The sequence below is a fragment of the Vipera ursinii genome (assembly GCF_947247035.1).
Source record: "Vipera ursinii genome assembly, chromosome: 17".
In the NCBI taxonomy this organism is placed as follows: domain Eukaryota; kingdom Metazoa; phylum Chordata; class Lepidosauria; order Squamata; family Viperidae; genus Vipera; species Vipera ursinii.
The window spans coordinates 8709987-8737281 of NC_139530.1; positions in this window are offsets into that span (position 1 = coordinate 8709987).

Consider the following 27295-nt stretch of genomic DNA (forward strand, 5'->3'; position numbering starts at 1 on the left):
TGGTCTTCGGGGAGGATGGGGAACATGAATATGTGTTTGTTTTTCGAATTTGACCTCTATCTGAAATTAGCACTTTTCATGCTCTAAGCAGTTTTTCCTAACAAATGCAAGATATAACATTGGCTATCTCCGCAAGGAAACATCAGATCTGCACAACTCATTGTTTTTTGGTCTTCGGGGAGGATGGGGAACATGAATATGTGATTGTTTTTCGAATTTGAGCTCTTTCTGCAATGGGCACTTTTCATACTATAAGCAGTTTTTCCTAACAAATGCATGATATAACAGGGGCTATCTACGCAAGGAAACATGAGATCTGCAAACGTTATGGTTTTTTGGTCTTCGGGGAGGATGGGGAACATGAATATGTGATTGTTTTTCGAATTTGAGCTCTATCTGAAATGAGCACTTTTCATGCTATAAGCAGTTTTTCCTAACAAATGCAAGATATAACATGGGCTATCTCCGCAAGGAAACATGAGATCTGCAAACGTTATGGTTTTTTGGTCTTCGGGGAGGATGGGGAACATGAATATGTTTTTGTTTTTCGAATTTGAGCTCTATCTGAAATGAGCACTTTTCATGCTCTATGCAGTTTTTCCTAACAAATGCAAGATATAACATTGGCTATCTCCGCAAGGAAACATCAGATCTGCACAACTCATGGTTTTTTGGTCTTCGGGGAGGATGGGGAACATGAATATGTGATTGTTTTTCGAATTTGAGCTCTTTCTGCAATGGGCACTTTTCATACTATAAGCAGTTTTTCCTAACAAATGCAAGATATAACATGGGCTATCTCCGCAAGGAAACATGAGATCTGCAAAAGTAATGGTTTTTTGTTCTTCGGGGAGGATGGGGAACATGAATATGTGTTTGTTTTTCGAATTTGACCTCTATCTGAAATGAGCACTTTTCATGCTCTAAGCAGTTTTTCCTAACAAATGCAAGATATAACATTGGCAATCTCCGCAAGGAAACATCAGATCTGCTCAACTCATGGTTTTTTGGTCTTCGGGGAGGAGGGGGAACATGAATATGTGTTTGTTTTTCGAATTTGAGCTCTTTCTGCAATGGGCACTTTTCATACTATAAGCAGTTTTTCCTAACAAATGCATGATATAACAGGGGCTATCTACGCAAGGAAACATGAGATCTGCAAACGTTATGGTTTTTTGGTCTTCGGGGAGGATGGGGAACATGAATATGTGATTGTTTTTCGAATTTGAGCTCTATCTGAAATGAGCACTTTTCATGCTATAAGCAGTTTTTCCTAACAAATGCAAGATATAACATGGGCTATCTCCGCAAGGAAACATGAGATCTGCAAACGTTATGGTTTTTTGGTCTTCGGGGAGGATGGGGAACATGAATATGTTTTTGTTTTTCGAATTTGAGCTCTATCTGAAATGAGCACTTTTCATGCTCTATGCAGTTTTTCCTAACAAATGCAAGATATAACATTGGCTATCTCCGCAAGGAAACATCAGATCTGCACAACTCATGGTTTTTTGGTCTTCGGGGAGGATGGGGAACATGAATATGTGATTGTTTTTCGAATTTGAGCTCTTTCTGCAATGGGCACTTTTCATACTATAAGCAGTTTTTCCTAACAAATGCAAGATATAACATGGGCTATCTCCGCAAGGAAACATGAGATCTGCAAAAGTAATGGTTTTTTGTTCTTCGGGGAGGATGGGGAACATGAATATGTGTTTGTTTTTCGAATTTGACCTCTATCTGAAATGAGCACTTTTCATGCTCTAAGCAGTTTTTCCTAACAAATGCAAGATATAACATTGGCTATCTCCGCAAGGAAACATCAGATCTGCACAACTCATGGTTTTTTGGTCTTCGGGGAGGAGGGGGAACATGAATATGTGTTTGTTTTTCGAATTTGAGCTCTTTCTGCAATGGGCACTTTTCATACTATAAGCAGTTTTTCCTAACAAATGCAAGATATAACATGGGCTATCTCCGCAAGGAAACATGAGATCTGCAAAAGTAATGGTTTTTTGTTCTTCGGGGAGGATGGGGAACATGAATATGTGTTTGTTTTTCGAATTTGACCTCTATCTGAAATGAGCACTTTTAATGCTCTAAGCAGTTTTTCCTAACAAATGCAAGATATAACATTGGCTATCTCCGCAAGGAAACATCAGATCTGCACAACTCATGGTTTTTTGGTCTTCGGGGAGGATGGGGAACATGAATATGTGATTGTTTTTCGAATTTGAGCTCTTTCTGCAATGGGCACTTTTCATACTATAAGCAGTTTTTCCTAACAAATGCAAGATATAACATGGGCTATCTCCGCAAGGAAACATGAGATCTGCAAAAGTAATGGTTTTTTGTTCTTCGGGGAGGATGGGGAACATGAATATGTGTTTGTTTTTCGAATTTGACCTCTATCTGAAATGAGCACTTTTAATGCTCTAAGCAGTTTTTCCTAACAAATGCAAGATATAACATTGGCTATCTCCGCAAGGAAACATCAGATCTGCACAACTCATGGTTTTTTGGTCTTCGGGGAGGATGGGGAACATGAATATGTGATTGTTTTTCGAATTTGAGCTCTTTCTGCAATGGGCACTTTTCATACTATAAGCAGTTTTTCCTAACAAATGCAAGATATAACATGGGCTATCTCCGCAAGGAAACATGAGATCTGCAAAAGTATTGCTTTTTTGTTCTTCGGGGAGGATGGGGAACATGAATATGTGTTTGTTTTTCGAATTTGACCTCTATCTGAAATGAGCACTTTTCATGCTCTAAGCAGTTTTTCCTAACAAATGCAAGATATAACATTGGCTATCTCCGCAAGGAAACATCAGATCTGCACAACTCATGGTTTTTTGGTCTTCGGGGAGGATGGGGAACATGAATATGTGATTGTTTTTCGAATTTGAGCTCTTTCTGCAATGGGCACTTTTCATGCTATAAGCAGTTTTTCCTAACAAATGCAAGATATAACATTGGCTATCTCCGCAAGGAAACATCAGATCTGCACAACCCATGGTTTCTTGGTCTTCGGGGAGGATGGGGAACATGAATATGTGTTTGTTTTTCGAATTTGAGATCTTTCTGCAATGGGCACTTTTCATACTATAAGCAGTTTTTCCTAACAAATGCAAGCTATTACATTGGCAATCTCCGCAAGGAAACATCAGATCTGCTCAACTCATGGTTTTTTGGTCTTCGGGGAGGAGGGGGAACATGAATATGTGTTTGTTTTTCGAATTTGAGCTCTTTCTGCAATGGGCACTTTTCATACTATAAGCAGTTTTTCCTAACAAATGCATGATATAACAGGGGCTATCTACGCAAGGAAACATGAGATCTGCACAACTCATGGTTTTTTGGTCTTCGGGGAGGAGGGGGAACATGAATATGTGTTTGTTTTTCGAATTTGAGATCTTTCTGCAATGGGCACTTTTCATACTATAAGCAGTTTTTCCTAACAAATGCAAGATTTAACATTGGCTATCTCCGCAAGGAAACATCAGATCTGCTCAACCCATGGTTTTTTGGTCTTCGGGGAGGATGGGGAACATGAATATGTGTTTCTTTTTCGAATTTGAGCTCTTTCTGCAATGGGCACTTTTCATACTATAAGCAGTTTTTCCTAACAAATGCAAGATATAACATTGGCTATCTCCGCAAGGAAACATGAGATCTGCAAACGTTATTGTTTTTTGGTCTTCGGGGAGGATGGGGAACATGAATATGTTTTTGTTTTTCGAATTTGAGCTCTATCTGCAATGGGCACTTTTCATACTATAAGCAGTTTTTCCTAACAAATGCAAGATATAACATGGGCTATCTCCGCAAGGAAACATGAGATCTGCAAACGTTATGGTTTTTTGGTCTTCGGGGAGGATGGGGAACATGAATATGTGATTGTTTTTCGAATTTGAGCTCTATCTGAAATGAGCACTTTTCATGCTATAAGCAGTTTTTCCTAACAAATGCAAGATATAACATGGGCTATCTCCGCAAGGAAACATGAGATCTGCAAACGTTATGGTTTTTTGGTCTTCGGGGAGGATGGGGAACATGAATATGTTTTTGTTTTTCGAATTTGAGCTCTATCTGAAATGAGCACTTTTCATGCTCTATGCAGTTTTTCCTAACAAATGCAAGATATAACATTGGCTATCTCCGCAAGGAAACATCAGATCTGCACAACTCATGGTTTTTTGGTCTTCGGGGAGGATGGGGAACATGAATATGTGATTGTTTTTCGAATTTGAGCTCTTTCTGCAATGGGCACTTTTCATACTATAAGCAGTTTTTCCTAACAAATGCAAGATATAACATGGGCTATCTCCGCAAGGAAACATGAGATCTGCAAAAGTAATGGTTTTTTGTTCTTCGGGGAGGATGGGGAACATGAATATGTGTTTGTTTTTCGAATTTGACCTCTATCTGAAATGAGCACTTTTCATGCTCTAAGCAGTTTTTCCTAACAAATGCAAGATATAACATTGGCTATCTCCGCAAGGAAACATCAGATCTGCACAACTCATGGTTTTTTGGTCTTCGGGGAGGAGGGGGAACATGAATATGTGTTTGTTTTTCGAATTTGAGCTCTTTCTGCAATGGGCACTTTTCATACTATAAGCAGTTTTTCCTAACAAATGCAAGATATAACATGGGCTATCTCCGCAAGGAAACATGAGATCTGCAAAAGTAATGGTTTTTTGTTCTTCGGGGAGGATGGGGAACATGAATATGTGTTTGTTTTTCGAATTTGACCTCTATCTGAAATGAGCACTTTTAATGCTCTAAGCAGTTTTTCCTAACAAATGCAAGATATAACATTGGCTATCTCCGCAAGGAAACATCAGATCTGCACAACTCATGGTTTTTTGGTCTTCGGGGAGGATGGGGAACATGAATATGTGATTGTTTTTCGAATTTGAGCTCTTTCTGCAATGGGCACTTTTCATACTATAAGCAGTTTTTCCTAACAAATGCAAGATATAACATGGGCTATCTCCGCAAGGAAACATGAGATCTGCAAAAGTAATGGTTTTTTGTTCTTCGGGGAGGATGGGGAACATGAATATGTGTTTGTTTTTCGAATTTGACCTCTATCTGAAATGAGCACTTTTCATGCTCTAAGCAGTTTTTCCTAACAAATGCAAGATATAACATTGGCTATCTCCGCAAGGAAACATCAGATCTGCACAACTCATGGTTTTTTGGTCTTCGGGGAGGATGGGGAACATGAATATGTGATTGTTTTTCGAATTTGAGCTCTTTCTGCAATGGGCACTTTTCATGCTATAAGCAGTTTTTCCTAACAAATGCAAGATATAACATTGGCTATCTCCGCAAGGAAACATCAGATCTGCACAACTCATGGTTTCTTGGTCTTCGGGGAGGATGGGGAACATGAATATGTGTTTGTTTTTCGAATTTGAGATCTTTCTGCAATGGGCACTTTTCATACTATAAGCAGTTTTTCCTAACAAATGCAAGCTATTACATTGGCAATCTCCGCAAGGAAACATCAGATCTGCTCAACTCATGGTTTTTTGGTCTTCGGGGAGGAGGGGGAACATGAATATGTGTTTGTTTTTCGAATTTGAGCTCTTTCTGCAATGGGCACTTTTCATACTATAAGCAGTTTTTCCTAACAAATGCATGATATAACAGGGGCTATCTACGCAAGGAAACATGAGATCTGCAAACGTTATGGTTTTTTGGTCTTCGGGGAGGATGGGGAACATGAATATGTGATTGTTTTTCGAATTTGAGCTCTATCTGAAATGAGCACTTTTCATGCTATAAGCAGTTTTTCCTAACAAATGCAAGATATAACATGGGCTATCTCCGCAAGGAAACATGAGATCTGCAAACGTTATGGTTTTTTGGTCTTCGGGGAGGATGGGGAACATGAATATGTTTTTGTTTTTCGAATTTGAGCTCTATCTGAAATGAGCACTTTTCATGCTCTATGCAGTTTTTCCTAACAAATGCAAGATATAACATTGGCTATCTCCGCAAGGAAACATCAGATCTGCACAACTCATGGTTTTTTGGTCTTCGGGGAGGATGGGGAACATGAATATGTGATTGTTTTTCGAATTTGAGCTCTTTCTGCAATGGGCACTTTTCATACTATAAGCAGTTTTTCCTAACAAATGCAAGATATAACATGGGCTATCTCCGCAAGGAAACATGAGATCTGCAAAAGTAATGGTTTTTTGTTCTTCGGGGAGGATGGGGAACATGAATATGTGTTTGTTTTTCGAATTTGACCTCTATCTGAAATGAGCACTTTTCATGCTCTAAGCAGTTTTTCCTAACAAATGCAAGATATAACATTGGCTATCTCCGCAAGGAAACATCAGATCTGCACAACTCATGGTTTTTTGGTCTTCGGGGAGGAGGGGGAACATGAATATGTGTTTGTTTTTCGAATTTGAGCTCTTTCTGCAATGGGCACTTTTCATACTATAAGCAGTTTTTCCTAACAAATGCAAGATATAACATGGGCTATCTCCGCAAGGAAACATGAGATCTGCAAAAGTAATGGTTTTTTGTTCTTCGGGGAGGATGGGGAACATGAATATGTGTTTGTTTTTCGAATTTGACCTCTATCTGAAATGAGCACTTTTAATGCTCTAAGCAGTTTTTCCTAACAAATGCAAGATATAACATTGGCTATCTCCGCAAGGAAACATCAGATCTGCACAACTCATGGTTTTTTGGTCTTCGGGGAGGATGGGGAACATGAATATGTGATTGTTTTTCGAATTTGAGCTCTTTCTGCAATGGGCACTTTTCATACTATAAGCAGTTTTTCCTAACAAATGCAAGATATAACATGGGCTATCTCCGCAAGGAAACATGAGATCTGCAAAAGTAATGGTTTTTTGTTCTTCGGGGAGGATGGGGAACATGAATATGTGTTTGTTTTTCGAATTTGACCTCTATCTGAAATGAGCACTTTTCATGCTCTAAGCAGTTTTTCCTAACAAATGCAAGATATAACATTGGCTATCTCCGCAAGGAAACATCAGATCTGCACAACTCATGGTTTTTTGGTCTTCGGGGAGGATGGGGAACATGAATATGTGATTGTTTTTCGAATTTGAGCTCTTTCTGCAATGGGCACTTTTCATGCTATAAGCAGTTTTTCCTAACAAATGCAAGATATAACATTGGCTATCTCCGCAAGGAAACATCAGATCTGCACAACTCATGGTTTCTTGGTCTTCGGGGAGGATGGGGAACATGAATATGTGTTTGTTTTTCGAATTTGAGATCTTTCTGCAATGGGCACTTTTCATACTATAAGCAGTTTTTCCTAACAAATGCAAGCTATTACATTGGCAATCTCCGCAAGGAAACATCAGATCTGCTCAACTCATGGTTTTTTGGTCTTCGGGGAGGAGGGGGAACATGAATATGTGTTTGTTTTTCGAATTTGAGCTCTTTCTGCAATGGGCACTTTTCATACTATAAGCAGTTTTTCCTAACAAATGCATGATATAACAGGGGCTATCTACGCAAGGAAACATGAGATCTGCAAACGTTATGGTTTTTTGGTCTTCGGGGAGGAGGGGGAACATGAATATGTTTTTGTTTTTCGAATTTGAGCTCTATCTGAAATGAGCACTTTTCATGCTCTAAGCAGTTTTTCCTAACAAATGCAAGATATAACATTGGCTATCTCCGCAAGGAAACATCAGATCTGCACAACTCATGGTTTTTTGGTCTTCGGGAAGGATGGGGAACATGAATATGTGATTGTTTTTCGAATTTGAGCTATTTCTGCAATGGGCACTTTTCATGCTATAAGCAGTTTTTCCTAACAAATGCAAGATATAACATTGGCTATCTCCGCAAGGAAACATCAGATCTGCACAACTCATGGTTTTTTGGTCTTCGGGGAGGATGGGGAACATGAATATGTGTTTGTTTTTCGAATTTGAGATCTTTCTGCAATGGGCACTTTTCATACTATAAGCAGTTTTTCCTAAAAAATGCAAGCTATTACATTGGCAATCTCCGCAAGGAAACATCAGATCTGCTCAACTCATGGTTTTTTGGTCTTCGGGGAGGAGGGGGAACATGAATATGTGATTGTTTTTCGAATTTGAGATCTTTCTGCAATGGGCACTTTTCATACTATAAGCAGTTTTTCCTAACAAATGCAAGCTATTACATTGGCAATCTCCGCAAGGAAACATCAGATCTGCACAACTCATGGTTTCTTGGTCTTCGGGGAGGATGGGGAACATGAATATGTGTTTGTTTTTCGAATTTGAGATCTTTCTGCAATGGGCACTTTTCATACTATAAGCAGTTTTTCCTAACAAATGCAAGCTATTACATTGGCAATCTCCGCAAGGAAACATCAGATCTGCTCAACTCATGGTTTTTTGGTCTTCGGGGAGGAGGGGGAACATGAATATGTGTTTGTTTTTCGAATTTGAGCTCTTTCTGCAATGGGCACTTTTCATACTATAAGCAGTTTTTCCTAACAAATGCATGATATAACAGGGGCTATCTACGCAAGGAAACATGAGATCTGCAAACGTTATGGTTTTTTGGTCTTCGGGGAGGATGGGGAACATGAATATGTGATTGTTTTTCGAATTTGAGCTCTATCTGAAATGAGCACTTTTCATGCTATAAGCAGTTTTTCCTAACAAATGCAAGATATAACATGGGCTATCTCCGCAAGGAAACATGAGATCTGCAAACGTTATGGTTTTTTGGTCTTCGGGGAGGATGGGGAACATGAATATGTTTTTGTTTTTCGAATTTGAGCTCTATCTGAAATGAGCACTTTTCATGCTCTATGCAGTTTTTCCTAACAAATGCAAGATATAACATTGGCTATCTCCGCAAGGAAACATCAGATCTGCACAACTCATGGTTTTTTGGTCTTCGGGGAGGATGGGGAACATGAATATGTGATTGTTTTTCGAATTTGAGCTCTTTCTGCAATGGGCACTTTTCATACTATAAGCAGTTTTTCCTAACAAATGCAAGATATAACATGGGCTATCTCCGCAAGGAAACATGAGATCTGCAAAAGTAATGGTTTTTTGTTCTTCGGGGAGGATGGGGAACATGAATATGTGTTTGTTTTTCGAATTTGACCTCTATCTGAAATGAGCACTTTTCATGCTCTAAGCAGTTTTTCCTAACAAATGCAAGATATAACATTGGCTATCTCCGCAAGGAAACATCAGATCTGCACAACTCATGGTTTTTTGGTCTTCGGGGAGGAGGGGGAACATGAATATGTGTTTGTTTTTCGAATTTGAGCTCTTTCTGCAATGGGCACTTTTCATACTATAAGCAGTTTTTCCTAACAAATGCAAGATATAACATGGGCTATCTCCGCAAGGAAACATGAGATCTGCAAAAGTAATGGTTTTTTGTTCTTCGGGGAGGATGGGGAACATGAATATGTGTTTGTTTTTCGAATTTGACCTCTATCTGAAATGAGCACTTTTCATGCTCTAAGCAGTTTTTCCTAACAAATGCAAGATATAACATTGGCTATCTCCGCAAGGAAACATCAGATCTGCACAACTCATGGTTTTTTGGTCTTCGGGGAGGAGGGGGAACATGAATATGTGTTTGTTTTTCGAATTTGAGCTCTTTCTGCAATGGGCACTTTTCATACTATAAGCAGTTTTTCCTAACAAATGCAAGATATAACATGGGCTATCTCCGCAAGGAAACATGAGATCTGCAAAAGTAATGGTTTTTTGTTCTTCGGGGAGGATGGGGAACATGAATATGTGTTTGTTTTTCGAATTTGACCTCTATCTGAAATGAGCACTTTTAATGCTCTAAGCAGTTTTTCCTAACAAATGCAAGATATAACATTGGCTATCTCCGCAAGGAAACATCAGATCTGCACAACTCATGGTTTTTTGGTCTTCGGGGAGGATGGGGAACATGAATATGTGATTGTTTTTCGAATTTGAGCTCTTTCTGCAATGGGCACTTTTCATACTTTAAGCAGTTTTTCCTAACAAATGCAAGATATAACATGGGCTATCTCCGCAAGGAAACATGAGATCTGCAAAAGTAATGGTTTTTTGTTCTTCGGGGAGGATGGGGAACATGAATATGTGTTTGTTTTTCGAATTTGACCTCTATCTGAAATGAGCACTTTTAATGCTCTAAGCAGTTTTTCCTAACAAATGCAAGATATAACATTGGCTATCTCCGCAAGGAAACATCAGATCTGCACAACTCATGGTTTTTTGGTCTTCGGGGAGGATGGGGAACATGAATATGTGATTGTTTTTCGAATTTGAGCTCTTTCTGCAATGGGCACTTTTCATACTATAAGCAGTTTTTCCTAACAAATGCAAGATATAACATGGGCTATCTCCGCAAGGAAACATGAGATCTGCAAAAGTATTGCTTTTTTGTTCTTCGGGGAGGATGGGGAACATGAATATGTGTTTGTTTTTCGAATTTGACCTCTATCTGAAATGAGCACTTTTCATGCTCTAAGCAGTTTTTCCTAACAAATGCAAGATATAACATTGGCTATCTCCGCAAGGAAACATCAGATCTGCACAACTCATGGTTTTTTGGTCTTCGGGGAGGATGGGGAACATGAATATGTGATTGTTTTTCGAATTTGAGCTCTTTCTGCAATGGGCACTTTTCATGCTATAAGCAGTTTTTCCTAACAAATGCAAGATATAACATTGGCTATCTCCGCAAGGAAACATCAGATCTGCACAACCCATGGTTTCTTGGTCTTCGGGGAGGATGGGGAACATGAATATGTGTTTGTTTTTCGAATTTGAGATCTTTCTGCAATGGGCACTTTTCATACTATAAGCAGTTTTTCCTAACAAATGCAAGCTATTACATTGGCAATCTCCGCAAGGAAACATCAGATCTGCTCAACTCATGGTTTTTTGGTCTTCGGGGAGGATGGGGAACATGAATATGTGTTTCTTTTTCGAATTTGAGCTCTTTCTGCAATGGGCACTTTTCATACTATAAGCAGTTTTTCCTAACAAATGCAAGATATAACATTGGCTATCTCCGCAAGGAAACATGAGATCTGCAAACGTTATTGTTTTTTGGTCTTCGGGGAGGATGGGGAACATGAATATGTTTTTGTTTTTCGAATTTGAGCTCTATCTGCAATGGGCACTTTTCATACTATAAGCAGTTTTTCCTAACAAATGCAAGATATAACATGGGCTATCTCCGCAAGGAAACATGAGATCTGCAAACGTTATGGTTTTTTGGTCTTCGGGGAGGATGGGGAACATGAATATGTGATTGTTTTTCGAATTTGAGCTCTATCTGAAATGAGCACTTTTCATGCTATAAGCAGTTTTTCCTAACAAATGCAAGATATAACATGGGCTATCTCCGCAAGGAAACATGAGATCTGCAAACGTTATGGTTTTTTGGTCTTCGGGGAGGATGGGGAACATGAATATGTTTTTGTTTTTCGAATTTGAGCTCTATCTGAAATGAGCACTTTTCATGCTCTATGCAGTTTTTCCTAACAAATGCAAGATATAACATTGGCTATCTCCGCAAGGAAACATCAGATCTGCACAACTCATGGTTTTTTGGTCTTCGGGGAGGATGGGGAACATGAATATGTGATTGTTTTTCGAATTTGAGCTCTTTCTGCAATGGGCACTTTTCATACTATAAGCAGTTTTTCCTAACAAATGCAAGATATAACATGGGCTATCTCCGCAAGGAAACATGAGATCTGCAAAAGTAATGGTTTTTTGTTCTTCGGGGAGGATGGGGAACATGAATATGTGTTTGTTTTTCGAATTTGACCTCTATCTGAAATGAGCACTTTTCATGCTCTAAGCAGTTTTTCCTAACAAATGCAAGATATAACATTGGCTATCTCCGCAAGGAAACATCAGATCTGCACAACTCATGGTTTTTTGGTCTTCGGGGAGGAGGGGGAACATGAATATGTGTTTGTTTTTCGAATTTGAGCTCTTTCTGCAATGGGCACTTTTCATACTATAAGCAGTTTTTCCTAACAAATGCAAGATATAACATGGGCTATCTCCGCAAGGAAACATGAGATCTGCAAAAGTAATGGTTTTTTGTTCTTCGGGGAGGATGGGGAACATGAATATGTGTTTGTTTTTCGAATTTGACCTCTATCTGAAATGAGCACTTTTAATGCTCTAAGCAGTTTTTCCTAACAAATGCAAGATATAACATTGGCTATCTCCGCAAGGAAACATCAGATCTGCACAACTCATGGTTTTTTGGTCTTCGGGGAGGATGGGGAACATGAATATGTGATTGTTTTTCGAATTTGAGCTCTTTCTGCAATGGGCACTTTTCATACTATAAGCAGTTTTTCCTAACAAATGCAAGATATAACATGGGCTATCTCCGCAAGGAAACATGAGATCTGCAAAAGTAATGGTTTTTTGTTCTTCGGGGAGGATGGGGAACATGAATATGTGTTTGTTTTTCGAATTTGACCTCTATCTGAAATGAGCACTTTTCATGCTCTAAGCAGTTTTTCCTAACAAATGCAAGATATAACATTGGCTATCTCCGCAAGGAAACATCAGATCTGCACAACTCATGGTTTTTTGGTCTTCGGGGAGGATGGGGAACATGAATATGTGATTGTTTTTCGAATTTGAGCTCTTTCTGCAATGGGCACTTTTCATGCTATAAGCAGTTTTTCCTAACAAATGCAAGATATAACATTGGCTATCTCCGCAAGGAAACATCAGATCTGCACAACTCATGGTTTCTTGGTCTTCGGGGAGGATGGGGAACATGAATATGTGTTTGTTTTTCGAATTTGAGATCTTTCTGCAATGGGCACTTTTCATACTATAAGCAGTTTTTCCTAACAAATGCAAGCTATTACATTGGCAATCTCCGCAAGGAAACATCAGATCTGCTCAACTCATGGTTTTTTGGTCTTCGGGGAGGAGGGGGAACATGAATATGTGTTTGTTTTTCGAATTTGAGCTCTTTCTGCAATGGGCACTTTTCATACTATAAGCAGTTTTTCCTAACAAATGCATGATATAACAGGGGCTATCTACGCAAGGAAACATGAGATCTGCAAACGTTATGGTTTTTTGGTCTTCGGGGAGGATGGGGAACATGAATATGTGATTGTTTTTCGAATTTGAGCTCTATCTGAAATGAGCACTTTTCATGCTATAAGCAGTTTTTCCTAACAAATGCAAGATATAACATGGGCTATCTCCGCAAGGAAACATGAGATCTGCAAACGTTATGGTTTTTTGGTCTTCGGGGAGGATGGGGAACATGAATATGTTTTTGTTTTTCGAATTTGAGCTCTATCTGAAATGAGCACTTTTCATGCTCTATGCAGTTTTTCCTAACAAATGCAAGATATAACATTGGCTATCTCCGCAAGGAAACATCAGATCTGCACAACTCATGGTTTTTTGGTCTTCGGGGAGGATGGGGAACATGAATATGTGATTGTTTTTCGAATTTGAGCTCTTTCTGCAATGGGCACTTTTCATACTATAAGCAGTTTTTCCTAACAAATGCAAGATATAACATGGGCTATCTCCGCAAGGAAACATGAGATCTGCAAAAGTAATGGTTTTTTGTTCTTCGGGGAGGATGGGGAACATGAATATGTGTTTGTTTTTCGAATTTGACCTCTATCTGAAATGAGCACTTTTCATGCTCTAAGCAGTTTTTCCTAACAAATGCAAGATATAACATTGGCTATCTCCGCAAGGAAACATCAGATCTGCACAACTCATGGTTTTTTGGTCTTCGGGGAGGAGGGGGAACATGAATATGTGTTTGTTTTTCGAATTTGAGCTCTTTCTGCAATGGGCACTTTTCATACTATAAGCAGTTTTTCCTAACAAATGCAAGATATAACATGGGCTATCTCCGCAAGGAAACATGAGATCTGCAAAAGTAATGGTTTTTTGTTCTTCGGGGAGGATGGGGAACATGAATATGTGTTTGTTTTTCGAATTTGACCTCTATCTGAAATGAGCACTTTTAATGCTCTAAGCAGTTTTTCCTAACAAATGCAAGATATAACATTGGCTATCTCCGCAAGGAAACATCAGATCTGCACAACTCATGGTTTTTTGGTCTTCGGGGAGGATGGGGAACATGAATATGTGATTGTTTTTCGAATTTGAGCTCTTTCTGCAATGGGCACTTTTCATACTATAAGCAGTTTTTCCTAACAAATGCAAGATATAACATGGGCTATCTCCGCAAGGAAACATGAGATCTGCAAAAGTAATGGTTTTTTGTTCTTCGGGGAGGATGGGGAACATGAATATGTGTTTGTTTTTCGAATTTGACCTCTATCTGAAATGAGCACTTTTCATGCTCTAAGCAGTTTTTCCTAACAAATGCAAGATATAACATTGGCTATCTCCGCAAGGAAACATCAGATCTGCACAACTCATGGTTTTTTGGTCTTCGGGGAGGATGGGGAACATGAATATGTGATTGTTTTTCGAATTTGAGCTCTTTCTGCAATGGGCACTTTTCATGCTATAAGCAGTTTTTCCTAACAAATGCAAGATATAACATTGGCTATCTCCGCAAGGAAACATCAGATCTGCACAACTCATGGTTTCTTGGTCTTCGGGGAGGATGGGGAACATGAATATGTGTTTGTTTTTCGAATTTGAGATCTTTCTGCAATGGGCACTTTTCATACTATAAGCAGTTTTTCCTAACAAATGCAAGCTATTACATTGGCAATCTCCGCAAGGAAACATCAGATCTGCTCAACTCATGGTTTTTTGGTCTTCGGGGAGGAGGGGGAACATGAATATGTGTTTGTTTTTCGAATTTGAGCTCTTTCTGCAATGGGCACTTTTCATACTATAAGCAGTTTTTCCTAACAAATGCATGATATAACAGGGGCTATCTACGCAAGGAAACATGAGATCTGCAAACGTTATGGTTTTTTGGTCTTCGGGGAGGAGGGGGAACATGAATATGTTTTTGTTTTTCGAATTTGAGCTCTATCTGAAATGAGCACTTTTCATGCTCTAAGCAGTTTTTCCTAACAAATGCAAGATATAACATTGGCTATCTCCGCAAGGAAACATCAGATCTGCACAACTCATGGTTTTTTGGTCTTCGGGAAGGATGGGGAACATGAATATGTGATTGTTTTTCGAATTTGAGCTATTTCTGCAATGGGCACTTTTCATGCTATAAGCAGTTTTTCCTAACAAATGCAAGATATAACATTGGCTATCTCCGCAAGGAAACATCAGATCTGCACAACTCATGGTTTTTTGGTCTTCGGGGAGGATGGGGAACATGAATATGTGTTTGTTTTTCGAATTTGAGATCTTTCTGCAATGGGCACTTTTCATACTATAAGCAGTTTTTCCTAAAAAATGCAAGCTATTACATTGGCAATCTCCGCAAGGAAACATCAGATCTGCTCAACTCATGGTTTTTTGGTCTTCGGGGAGGAGGGGGAACATGAATATGTGATTGTTTTTCGAATTTGAGATCTTTCTGCAATGGGCACTTTTCATACTATAAGCAGTTTTTCCTAACAAATGCAAGCTATTACATTGGCAATCTCCGCAAGGAAACATCAGATCTGCACAACTCATGGTTTCTTGGTCTTCGGGGAGGATGGGGAACATGAATATGTGTTTGTTTTTCGAATTTGAGATCTTTCTGCAATGGGCACTTTTCATACTATAAGCAGTTTTTCCTAACAAATGCAAGCTATTACATTGGCAATCTCCGCAAGGAAACATCAGATCTGCTCAACTCATGGTTTTTTGGTCTTCGGGGAGGAGGGGGAACATGAATATGTGTTTGTTTTTCGAATTTGAGCTCTTTCTGCAATGGGCACTTTTCATACTATAAGCAGTTTTTCCTAACAAATGCATGATATAACAGGGGCTATCTACGCAAGGAAACATGAGATCTGCAAACGTTATGGTTTTTTGGTCTTCGGGGAGGATGGGGAACATGAATATGTGATTGTTTTTCGAATTTGAGCTCTATCTGAAATGAGCACTTTTCATGCTATAAGCAGTTTTTCCTAACAAATGCAAGATATAACATGGGCTATCTCCGCAAGGAAACATGAGATCTGCAAACGTTATGGTTTTTTGGTCTTCGGGGAGGATGGGGAACATGAATATGTTTTTGTTTTTCGAATTTGAGCTCTATCTGAAATGAGCACTTTTCATGCTCTATGCAGTTTTTCCTAACAAATGCAAGATATAACATTGGCTATCTCCGCAAGGAAACATCAGATCTGCACAACTCATGGTTTTTTGGTCTTCGGGGAGGATGGGGAACATGAATATGTGATTGTTTTTCGAATTTGAGCTCTTTCTGCAATGGGCACTTTTCATACTATAAGCAGTTTTTCCTAACAAATGCAAGATATAACATGGGCTATCTCCGCAAGGAAACATGAGATCTGCAAAAGTAATGGTTTTTTGTTCTTCGGGGAGGATGGGGAACATGAATATGTGTTTGTTTTTCGAATTTGACCTCTATCTGAAATGAGCACTTTTCATGCTCTAAGCAGTTTTTCCTAACAAATGCAAGATATAACATTGGCTATCTCCGCAAGGAAACATCAGATCTGCTCAACTCATGGTTTTTTGGTCTTCGGGGAGGAGGGGGAACATGAATATGTGTTTGTTTTTCGAATTTGAGCTCTTTCTGCAATGGGCACTTTTCATACTATAAGCAGTTTTTCCTAACAAATGCAAGATATAACATGGGCTATCTCCGCAAGGAAACATGAGATCTGCAAAAGTAATGGTTTTTTGTTCTTCGGGGAGGATGGGGAACATGAATATGTGTTTGTTTTTCGAATTTGACCTCTATCTGAAATGAGCACTTTTAATGCTCTAAGCAGTTTTTCCTAACAAATGCAAGATATAACATTGGCTATCTCCGCAAGGAAACATCAGATCTGCACAACTCATGGTTTTTTGGTCTTCGGGGAGGATGGGGAACATGAATATGTGATTGTTTTTCGAATTTGAGCTCTTTCTGCAATGGGCACTTTTCATACTATAAGCAGTTTTTCCTAACAAATGCAAGATATAACATGGGCTATCTCCGCAAGGAAACATGAGATCTGCAAAAGTAATGGTTTTTTGTTCTTCGGGGAGGATGGGGAACATGAATATGTGTTTGTTTTTCGAATTTGACCTCTATCTGAAATGAGCACTTTTCATGCTCTAAGCAGTTTTTCCTAACAAATGCAAGATATAACATTGGCTATCTCCGCAAGGAAACATCAGATCTGCACAACTCATGGTTTTTTGGTCTTCGGGGAGGATGGGGAACATGAATATGTGATTGTTTTTCGAATTTGAGCTCTTTCTGCAATGGGCACTTTTCATGCTATAAGCAGTTTTTCCTAACAAATGCAAGATATAACATTGGCTATCTCCGCAAGGAAACATCAGATATGCACAACTCATGGTTTCTTGGTCTTCGGGGAGGATGGGGAACATGAATATGTGTTTGTTTTTCGAATTTGAGATCTTTCTGCAATGGGCACTTTTCATACTATAAGCAGTTTTTCCTAACAAATGCAAGCTATTACATTGGCAATCTCCGCAAGGAAACATCAGATCTGCTCAACTCATGGTTTTTTGGTCTTCGGGGAGGAGGGGGAACATGAATATGTGTTTGTTTTTCGAATTTGAGCTCTTTCTGCAATGGGCACTTTTCATACTATAAGCAGTTTTTCCTAACAAATGCATGATATAACAGGGGCTATCTACGCAAGGAAACATGAGATCTGCAAACGTTATGGTTTTTTGGTCTTCGGGGAGGAGGGGGAACATGAATATGTTTTTGTTTTTCGAATTTGAGCTCTATCTGAAATGAGCACTTTTCATGCTCTAAGCAGTTTTTCCTAACAAATGCAAGATATAACATTGGCTATCTCCGCAAGGAAACATCAGATCTGCACAACTCATGGTTTTTTGGTCTTCGGGAAGGATGGGGAACATGAATATGTGATTGTTTTTCGAATTTGAGCTATTTCTGCAATGGGCACTTTTCATGCTATAAGCAGTTTTTCCTAACAAATGCAAGATATAACATTGGCTATCTCCGCAAGGAAACATCAGATCTGCACAACTCATGGTTTTTTGGTCTTCGGGGAGGATGGGGAACATGAATATGTGTTTGTTTTTCGAATTTGAGATCTTTCTGCAATGGGCACTTTTCATACTATAAGCAGTTTTTCCTAAAAAATGCAAGCTATTACATTGGCAATCTCCGCAAGGAAACATCAGATCTGCTCAACTCATGGTTTTTTGGTCTTCGGGGAGGAGGGGGAACATGAATATGTGATTGTTTTTCGAATTTGAGCTCTTTCTGCAATGGGCACTTTTCATACTATAAGCAGTTTTTCCTAACAAATGCATGATATAACATTGGCTATCTCCGCAAGGAAACATCAGATCTGCACAACTCATGGTTTTTTGGTCTTCGGGGAGGAGGGGGAACATGAATATGTGTTTGTTTTTCGAATTTGAGATCTTTCTGCAATGGGCACTTTTCATACTATAAGCAGTTTTTCCTAACAAATGCAAGATTTAACATTGGCTATCTCCGCAAGGAAACATCAGATCTGCTCAACCCATGGTTTTTTGGTCTTCGGGGAGGATGGGGAACATGAATATGTGTTTCTTTTTCGAATTTGAGCTCTTTCTGCAATGGGCACTTTTCATACTATAAGCAGTTTTTCCTGACAAATGCAAGATATAACATGGGCTATCTCCGCAAGGAAACATGAGATCTGCAAAAGTAATGGTTTTTTGTTCTTCGGGGAGGATGGGGAACATGAATATGTGTTTGTTTTTCGAATTTGCCCTCTATCTGAAATGAGCACTTTTCATGCTCTAAGCAGTTTTTCCTAACAAATGCAAGATATAATATTGGCTATCTCCGCAAGGAAACATCAGATCTGCACAACTCATGGTTTTTTGGTCTTCGGGGAGGATGGGGAACATGAATATGTGATTGTTTTTCGAATTTGAGCTCTTTCTGCAATGGGCACTTTTCATACTATAAGCAGTTTTTCCTAACAAATGCAAGATATAACATGGGCTATCTCCGCAAGGAAACATGAGATCTGCAAAAGTAATGGTTTTTTGTTCTTCGGGGAGGATGGGGAACATGAATATGTGTTTGTTTTTCGAATTTGACCTCTATCTGAAATGAGCACTTTTCATGCTCTAAGCAGTTTTTCCTAACAAATGCAAGATATAACATTGGCTATCTCCGCAAGGAAACATCAGATCTGCACAACTCATGGTTTTTTGGTCTTCGGGGAGGATGGGGAACATGAATATGTGATTGTTTTTCGAATTTGAGCTCTTTCTGCAATGGGCACTTTTCATGCTATAAGCAGTTTTTCCTAACAAATGCAAGATATAACATGGGCTATCTCCGCAAGGAAACATCAGATCTGCACAACTCATGGTTTCTTGGTCTTCGGGGAGGATGGGGAACATGAATATGTGTTTGTTTTTCGAATTTGAGATCTTTCTGCAATGGGCACTTTTCATACTATAAGCAGTTTTTCCTAACAAATGCAAGCTATTACATTGGCAATCTCCGCAAGGAAACATGAGATCTGCAAACGTTATGGTTTTTTGGTCTTCGGGGAGGAGGGGGAACATGAATATGTTTTTGTTTTTCGAATTTGAGCTCTATCTGAAATGAGCACTTTTCATGCTCTAAGCAGTTTTTCCTAACAAATGCAAGATATAACATTGGCTATCTCCGCAAGGAAACATCAGATCTGCACAACTCATGGTTTTTTGGTCTTCGGGGAGGATGGGGAACATGAATATGTGATTGTTTTTCGAATTTGAGCTATTTCTGCAATGGGCACTTTTCATGCTATAAGCAGTTTTTCCTAACAAATGCAAGATATAACATTGGCTATCTCCGCAAGGAAACATCAGATCTGCACAACTCATGGTTTTTTGGTCTTCGGGGAGGATGGGGAACATGAATATGTGTTTGTTTTTCGAATTTGAGATCTTTCTGCAATGGGCACTTTTCATACTATAAGCAGTTTTTCCTAACAAATGCAAGCTATTACATTGGCAATCTCCGCAAGGAAACATCAGATCTGCTCAACTCATGGTTTTTTGGTCTTCGGGGAGGAGGGGGAACATGAATATGTGTTTGTTTTTCGAATTTGAGCTCTTTCTGCAATGGGCACTTTTCATACTATAAGCAGTTTTTCCTAACAAATGCATGATATAACATGGGCTATCTCCGCAAGGAAACATCAGATCTGCACAACTCATGGTTTTTTGGTCTTCGGGGAGGAGGGGGAACATGAATATGTGTTTGTTTTTCGAATTTGAGATCTTTCTGCAATGGGCACTTTTCATACTATAAGCAGTTTTTCCTAACAAATGCAAGATTTAACATTGGCTATCTCCGCAAGGAAACATCAGATCTGCAAACGTTATTGTTTTTTGGTCTTCGGGGAGGATGGGGAACATGAATATGTGTTTCTTTTTCGAATTTGAGCTCTTTCTGCAATGGGCACTTTTCATACTATAAGCAGTTTTTCCTAACAAATGCAAGATATAACATTGGCTATCTCCGCAAGGAAACATGAGATCTGCAAACGTTATTGTTTTTTGGTCTTCGGGGAGGATGGGGAACATGAATATGTTTTTGTTTTTCGAATTTGAGCTCTATCTGCAATGGGCACTTTTCATACTATAAGCAGTTTTTCCTAACAAATGCAAGATATAACATTGGCTATCTCCGCAAGGAAACATCAGATCTGCACAACTCATGGTTTTTTGGTCTTCGGGGAGGATGGGGAACATGAATATGTGATTGTTTTTCGAATTTGAGCTCTTTCTGCAATGGGCACTTTTCATACTATAAGCAGTTTTTCCTGACAAATGCAAGATATAACATGGGCTATCTCCGCAAGGAAACATGAGATCTGCAAAAGTAATGGTTTTTTGTTCTTCGGGGAGGATGGGGAACATGAATATGTGTTTGTTTTTCGAATTTGACCTCTATCTGAAATGAGCACTTTTCATGCTCTAAGCAGTTTTTCCTAACAAATGCAAGATATAATATTGGCTATCTCCGCAAGGAAACATCAGATCTGCACAACTCATGGTTTTTTGGTCTTCCGGGAGGATGGGGAACATGAATATGTGATTGTTTTTCGAATTTGAGCTCTTTCTGCAATGGGCACTTTTCATGCTATAAGCAGTTTTTCCTAACAAATGCAAGATATAACATTGGCTATCTCCGCAAGGAAACATCAGATCTGCACAACTCATGGTTTTTTGGTCTTCGGGGAGGATGGGGAACATGAATATGTGTTTGTTTTTCGAATTTGAGATCTTTCTGCAATGGGCACTTTTCATACTATAAGCAGTTTTTCCTAACAAATGCAAGCTATTACATTGGCAATCTCCGCAAGGAAACATCAGATCTGCTCAACTCATGGTTTTTTGGTCTTCGGGGAGGAGGGGGAACATGAATATGTGTTTGTTTTTCGAATTTGAGCTCTTTCTGCAATGGGCACTTTTCATACTATAAGCAGTTTTTTCCTAACAAATGCATGATATAACATGGGCTATCTACGCAAGGAAACATGAGATCTGCAAACGTTATGGTTTTTTGGTCTTCGGGGAGGATGGGGAACATGAATATGTGTTTGTTTTTCAAATTTGACCTCTATCTGAAATGAGCACTTTTCATGCTCTAAGCAGTTTTTCCTAACAAATGCAAGATATAACATTGGCTATCTCCGCAAGGAAACATCAGATCTGCACAACTCATGGTTTTTTGGTCTTCGGGGAGGATGGGGAACATGAATATGTGTTTCTTTTTCGAATTTGAGCTCTTTCTGCAATGGACACTTTTCATACTATAAGCAGTTTTTCCTAACAAATGCAAGATATAACATGGGCTATCTCCGCAAGGAAACATCAGATCTGCAAACGTTATTGTTTTTTGGTCTTCGGGGAGGATGGGGAACATGAATATGTTTTTGTTTTTCGAATTTGAGCTCTATCTGCAATGGGCACTTTTCATGCTCTAAGCAGTTTTTCCTAACAAATGCAAGATATAACATGGGCTATCTCCTCAAGGAAACATGAGATCTGCAAACGTTATGGTTTTTTGGTCTTCGGGGAGGATGGGGAACATGAATATGTTTTTGTTTTTCGAATTTGAGCTCTTTCTGCAATGGGCACTTTTCATGCTATAAGCAGTTTTTCCTAACAAATGCAAGATATAACATGGGCTATCTCCGCAAGGAAACATGAGATCTGCAAACGTTATGGTTTTTTGGTCTTCGGGGAGGATGGGGAACATGAATATGTGTTTGTTTTTCGAATTTGACCTCTATCTGAAATGAGCACTTTTCATCCTCTAAGCAGTTTTTCCTAACAAATGCAAGATATATCATTGGCTATCTCCGCAAGGAAACATCAGATCTGCACAACTCATGGTTTTTTGGTCTTCGGGGAGGATGGGGAACATGAATATGTGATTGTTTTTCGAATTTGAGCTCTTTCTGCAATGGGCACTTTTCATGCTATAAGCAGTTTTTCCTAACAAATGCAAGATATAACATTGGCTATCTCCGCAAGGAAACATCAGATCTGCACAACTCATGGTTTTTTGGTCTTCGGGGAGGATGGGGAACATGAATATGTGTTTGTTTTTCGAATTTGAGATCTTTCTGCAATGGGCACTTTTCATACTATAAGCAGTTTTTCCTAACAAATGCAAGCTATTACATTGGCAATCTCCGCAAGGAAACATCAGATCTGCTCAACTCATGGTTTTTTGGTCTTCGGGGAGGAGGGGGAACATGAATATGTGTTTGTTTTTCGAATTTGAGCTCTTTCTGCAATGGGCACTTTTCATACTATAAGCAGTTTTTCCTAACAAATGCAAGATATAACATTGGCTATCTCCGCAAGGAAACATCAGATCTGCACAACTCATGGTTTTTTGGTCTTCGGGGAGGAGGGGGAACATGAATATGTGTTTGTTTTTCGAATTTGACCTCTATCTGAAATGAGCACTTTTCATGCTCTAAGCAGTTTTTCCTAACAAATGCAAGATATAACATTGGCTATCTCCGCAAGGAAACATCAGATCTGCACAACTCATGGTTTTTTGGTCTTCGGGGAGGATGGGGAACATGAATATGTTTTTGTTTTTCGAATTTGAGCTCTATCTGCAATGGGCACTTTTCATACTATAAGCAGTTTTTCCTAACAAATGCAAGATATAACATTGGCTATCTCCGCAAGGAAACATCAGATCTGCACAACTCATGGTTTTTTGGTCTTCGGGGAGGATGGGGAACATGAATATGTGATTGTTTTTCGAATTTGAGCTCTTTCTGCAATGGGCACTTTTCATACTATAAGCAGTTTTTCCTGACAAATGCAAGATATAACATGGGCTATCTCCGCAAGGAAACATCAGATCTGCAAAAGTAATGGTTTTTTGTTCTTCGGGGAGGATGGGGAACATGAATATGTGTTTGTTTTTCGAATTTGACCTCTATCTGAAATGAGCACTTTTCATGCTCTAAGCAGTTTTTCCTAACAAATGCAAGATATAATATTGGCTATCTCCGCAAGGAAACATCAGATCTGCACAACTCATGGTTTTTTGGTCTTCGGGGAGGATGGGGAACATGAATATGTGATTGTTTTTCGAATTTGAGCTCTTTCTGCAATGGGCACTTTTCATGCTATAAGCAGTTTTTCCTAACAAATGCAAGATATAACATTGGCTATCTCCGCAAGGAAACATCAGTTCTGCACAACTCATGGTTTTTTGGTCTTCGGGGAGGAGGGGGAACATGAATATGTGTTTGTTTTTCGAATTTGAGCTCTTTCTGCAATGGGCACTTTTCATACTATAAGCAGTTTTTTCCTAACAAATGCATGATATAACATGGGCTATCTACGCAAGGAAACATGAGATCTGCAAACGTTATGGTTTTTTGGTCTTCGGGGAGGATGGGGAACATGAATATGTGTTTGTTCTTCGAATTTGACCTCTATCTGAAATGAGCACTTTTCATGCTCTAAGCAGTTTTTCCTAACAAATGCAAGATATAACATTGGCTATCTCCGCAAGGAAACATCAGATCTGCACAACTCATGGTTTTTTGGTCTTCGAGGAGGAGGGGGAACATGAATATGTGTTTGTTTTTCGAATTTGACCTCTATCTGAAATGAGCACTTTTCATGCTCTAAGCAGTTTTTCCTAACAAATGCAAGATATAACATTGGCTATCTCCGCAAGGAAACATCAGATCTGCACAACTCATGGTTTTTTGGTCTTCGGGGAGGATGGGGAACATGAATATGTGTTTCTTTTTCGAATTTGAGCTCTTTCTGCAATGGGCACTTTTCATACTATAAGCAGTTTTTCCTAAAAAATGCAAGCTATTACATTGGCAATCTCCGCAAGGAAACATCAGATCTGCTCAACTCATGGTTTTTTGGTCTTCGGGGAGGAGGGGGAACATGAATATGTGTTTGTTTTTCGAATTTGAGCTCTTTCTGCAATGGGCACTTTTCATACTATAAGCAGTTTTTCCTAACAAATGCATGATATAACATGGGCTATCTCCGCAAGGAAACATCAGATCTGCACAACTCATGGTTTTTTGGTCTTCGGGGAGGAGGGGGAACATGAATATGTGTTTGTTTTTCGAATTTGAGATCTTTCTGCAATGGGCACTTTTCATACTATAAGCAGTTTTTCCTAACAAATGCAAGATTTAACATTGGCTATCTCCGCAAGGAAACATCAGATCTGCTCAACCCATGGTTTTTTGGTCTTCGGGGAGGATGGGGAACATGAATATGTGTTTCTTTTTCGAATTTGAGCTCTTTCTGCAATGGGCACTTTTCATACTATAAGCAGTTTTTCCTGACAAATGCAAGATATAACATGGGCTATCTCCGCAAGGAAACATGAGATCTGCAAAAGTAATGGTTTTTTGTTCTTCGGGGAGGATGGGGAACATGAATATGTGTTTGTTTTTCGAATTTGCCCTCTATCTGAAATGAGCACTTTTCATGCTATAAGCAGTTTTTCCTAACAAATGCAAGATATAACATTGGCTATCTCCGCAAGGAAACATCAGATCTGCACAACTCATGGTTTTTTGGTCTTCGGGGAGGATGGGGAACATGAATATGTGTTTGTTTTTCGAATTTGAGATCTTTCTGCAATGGGCACTTTTCATACTATAAGCAGTTTTTCCTAACAAATGCAAGCTATTACATTGGCAATCTCCGCAAGGAAACATCAGATCTGCTCAACTCATGGTTTTTTGGTCTTCGGGGAGGAGGGGGAACATGAATATGTGTTTGTTTTTCGAATTTGAGCTCTTTCTGCAATGGGCACTTTTCATACTATAAGCAGTTTTTCCTAACAAATGCATGATATAACATGGGCTATCTCCGCAAGGAAACATCAGATCTGCACAACTCATGGTTTTTTGGTCTTCGGGGAGGAGGGGGAACATGAATATGTGTTTGTTTTTCGAATTTGAGATCTTTCTGCAATGGGCACTTTTCATACTATAAGCAGTTTTTCCTAACAAATGCAAGATTTAACATTGGCTATCTCCGCAAGGAAACATCAGATCTGCAAACGTTATTGTTTTTTGGTCTTCGGGGAGGATGGGGAACATGAATATGTGTTTCTTTTTCGAATTTGAGCTCTTTCTGCAATGGGCACTTTTCATACTATAAGCAGTTTTTCCTAACAAATGCAAGATATAACATTGGCTATCTCCGCAAGGAAACATGAGATCTGCAAACGTTATTGTTTTTTGGTCTTCGGGGAGGATGGGGAACATGAATATGTTTTTGTTTTTCGAATTTGAGCTCTATCTGCAATGGGCACTTTTCATACTATAAGCAGTTTTTCCTAACAAATGCAAGATATAACATTGGCTATCTCCGCAAGGAAACATCAGATCTGCACAACTCATGGTTTTTTGGTCTTCGGGGAGGATGGGGAACATGAATATGTGATTGTTTTTCGAATTTGAGCTCTTTCTGCAATGGGCACTTTTCATACTATAAGCAGTTTTTCCTGACAAATGCAAGATATAACATGGGCTATCTCCGCAAGGAAACATGAGATCTGCAAAAGTAATGGTTTTTTGTTCTTCGGGGAGGATGGGGAACATGAATATGTGTTTGTTTTTCGAATTTGACCTCTATCTGAAATGAGCACTTTTCATGCTCTAAGCAGTTTTTCCTAACAAATGCAAGATATAACATTGGCTATCTCCGCAAGGAAACATCAGATCTGCACAACTCATGGTTTTTTGGTCTTCGGGGAGGATGGGGAACATGAATATGTGATTGTTTTTCGAATTTGAGCTCTTTCTGCAATGGGCACTTTTCATGCTATAAGCAGTTTTTCCTAACAAATGCAAGATATAACATGGGCTATCTCCGCAAGGAAACATCAGATCTGCACAACTCATGGTTTCTTGGTCTTCGGGGAGGATGGGGAACATGAATATGTGTTTGTTTTTCGAATTTGAGATCTTTCTGCAATGGGCACTTTTCATACTATAAGCAGTTTTTCCTAACAAATGCAAGCTATTACATTGGCAATCTCCGCAAGGAAACATGAGATCTGCAAACGTTATGGTTTTTTGGTCTTCGGGGAGGAGGGGGAACATGAATATGTTTTTGTTTTTCGAATTTGAGCTCTATCTGAAATGAGCACTTTTCATGCTCTAAGCAGTTTTTCCTAACAAATGCAAGATATAACATTGGCTATCTCCGCAAGGAAACATCAGATGTGCACAACTCATGGTTTTTTTGTCTTCGGGAAGGATGGGGAACATGAATATGTGATTGTTTTTCGAATTTGAGCTATTTCTGCAATGGGCACTTTTCATGCTATAAGCAGTTTTTCCTAACAAATGCAAGATATAACATTGGCTATCTCCGCAAGGAAACATCAGATCTGCACAACTCATGGTTTTTTGGTCTTCGGGGAGGATGGGGAACATGAATATGTGTTTGTTTTTCGAATTTGAGATCTTTCTGCAATGGGCACTTTTCATACTATAAGCAGTTTTTCCTAACAAATGCAAGCTATTACATTGGCAATCTCCGCAAGGAAACATCAGATCTGCTCAACTCATGGTTTTTTGGTCTTCGGGGAGGAGGGGGAACATGAATATGTGTTTGTTTTTCGAATTTGAGCTCTTTCTGCAATGGGCACTTTT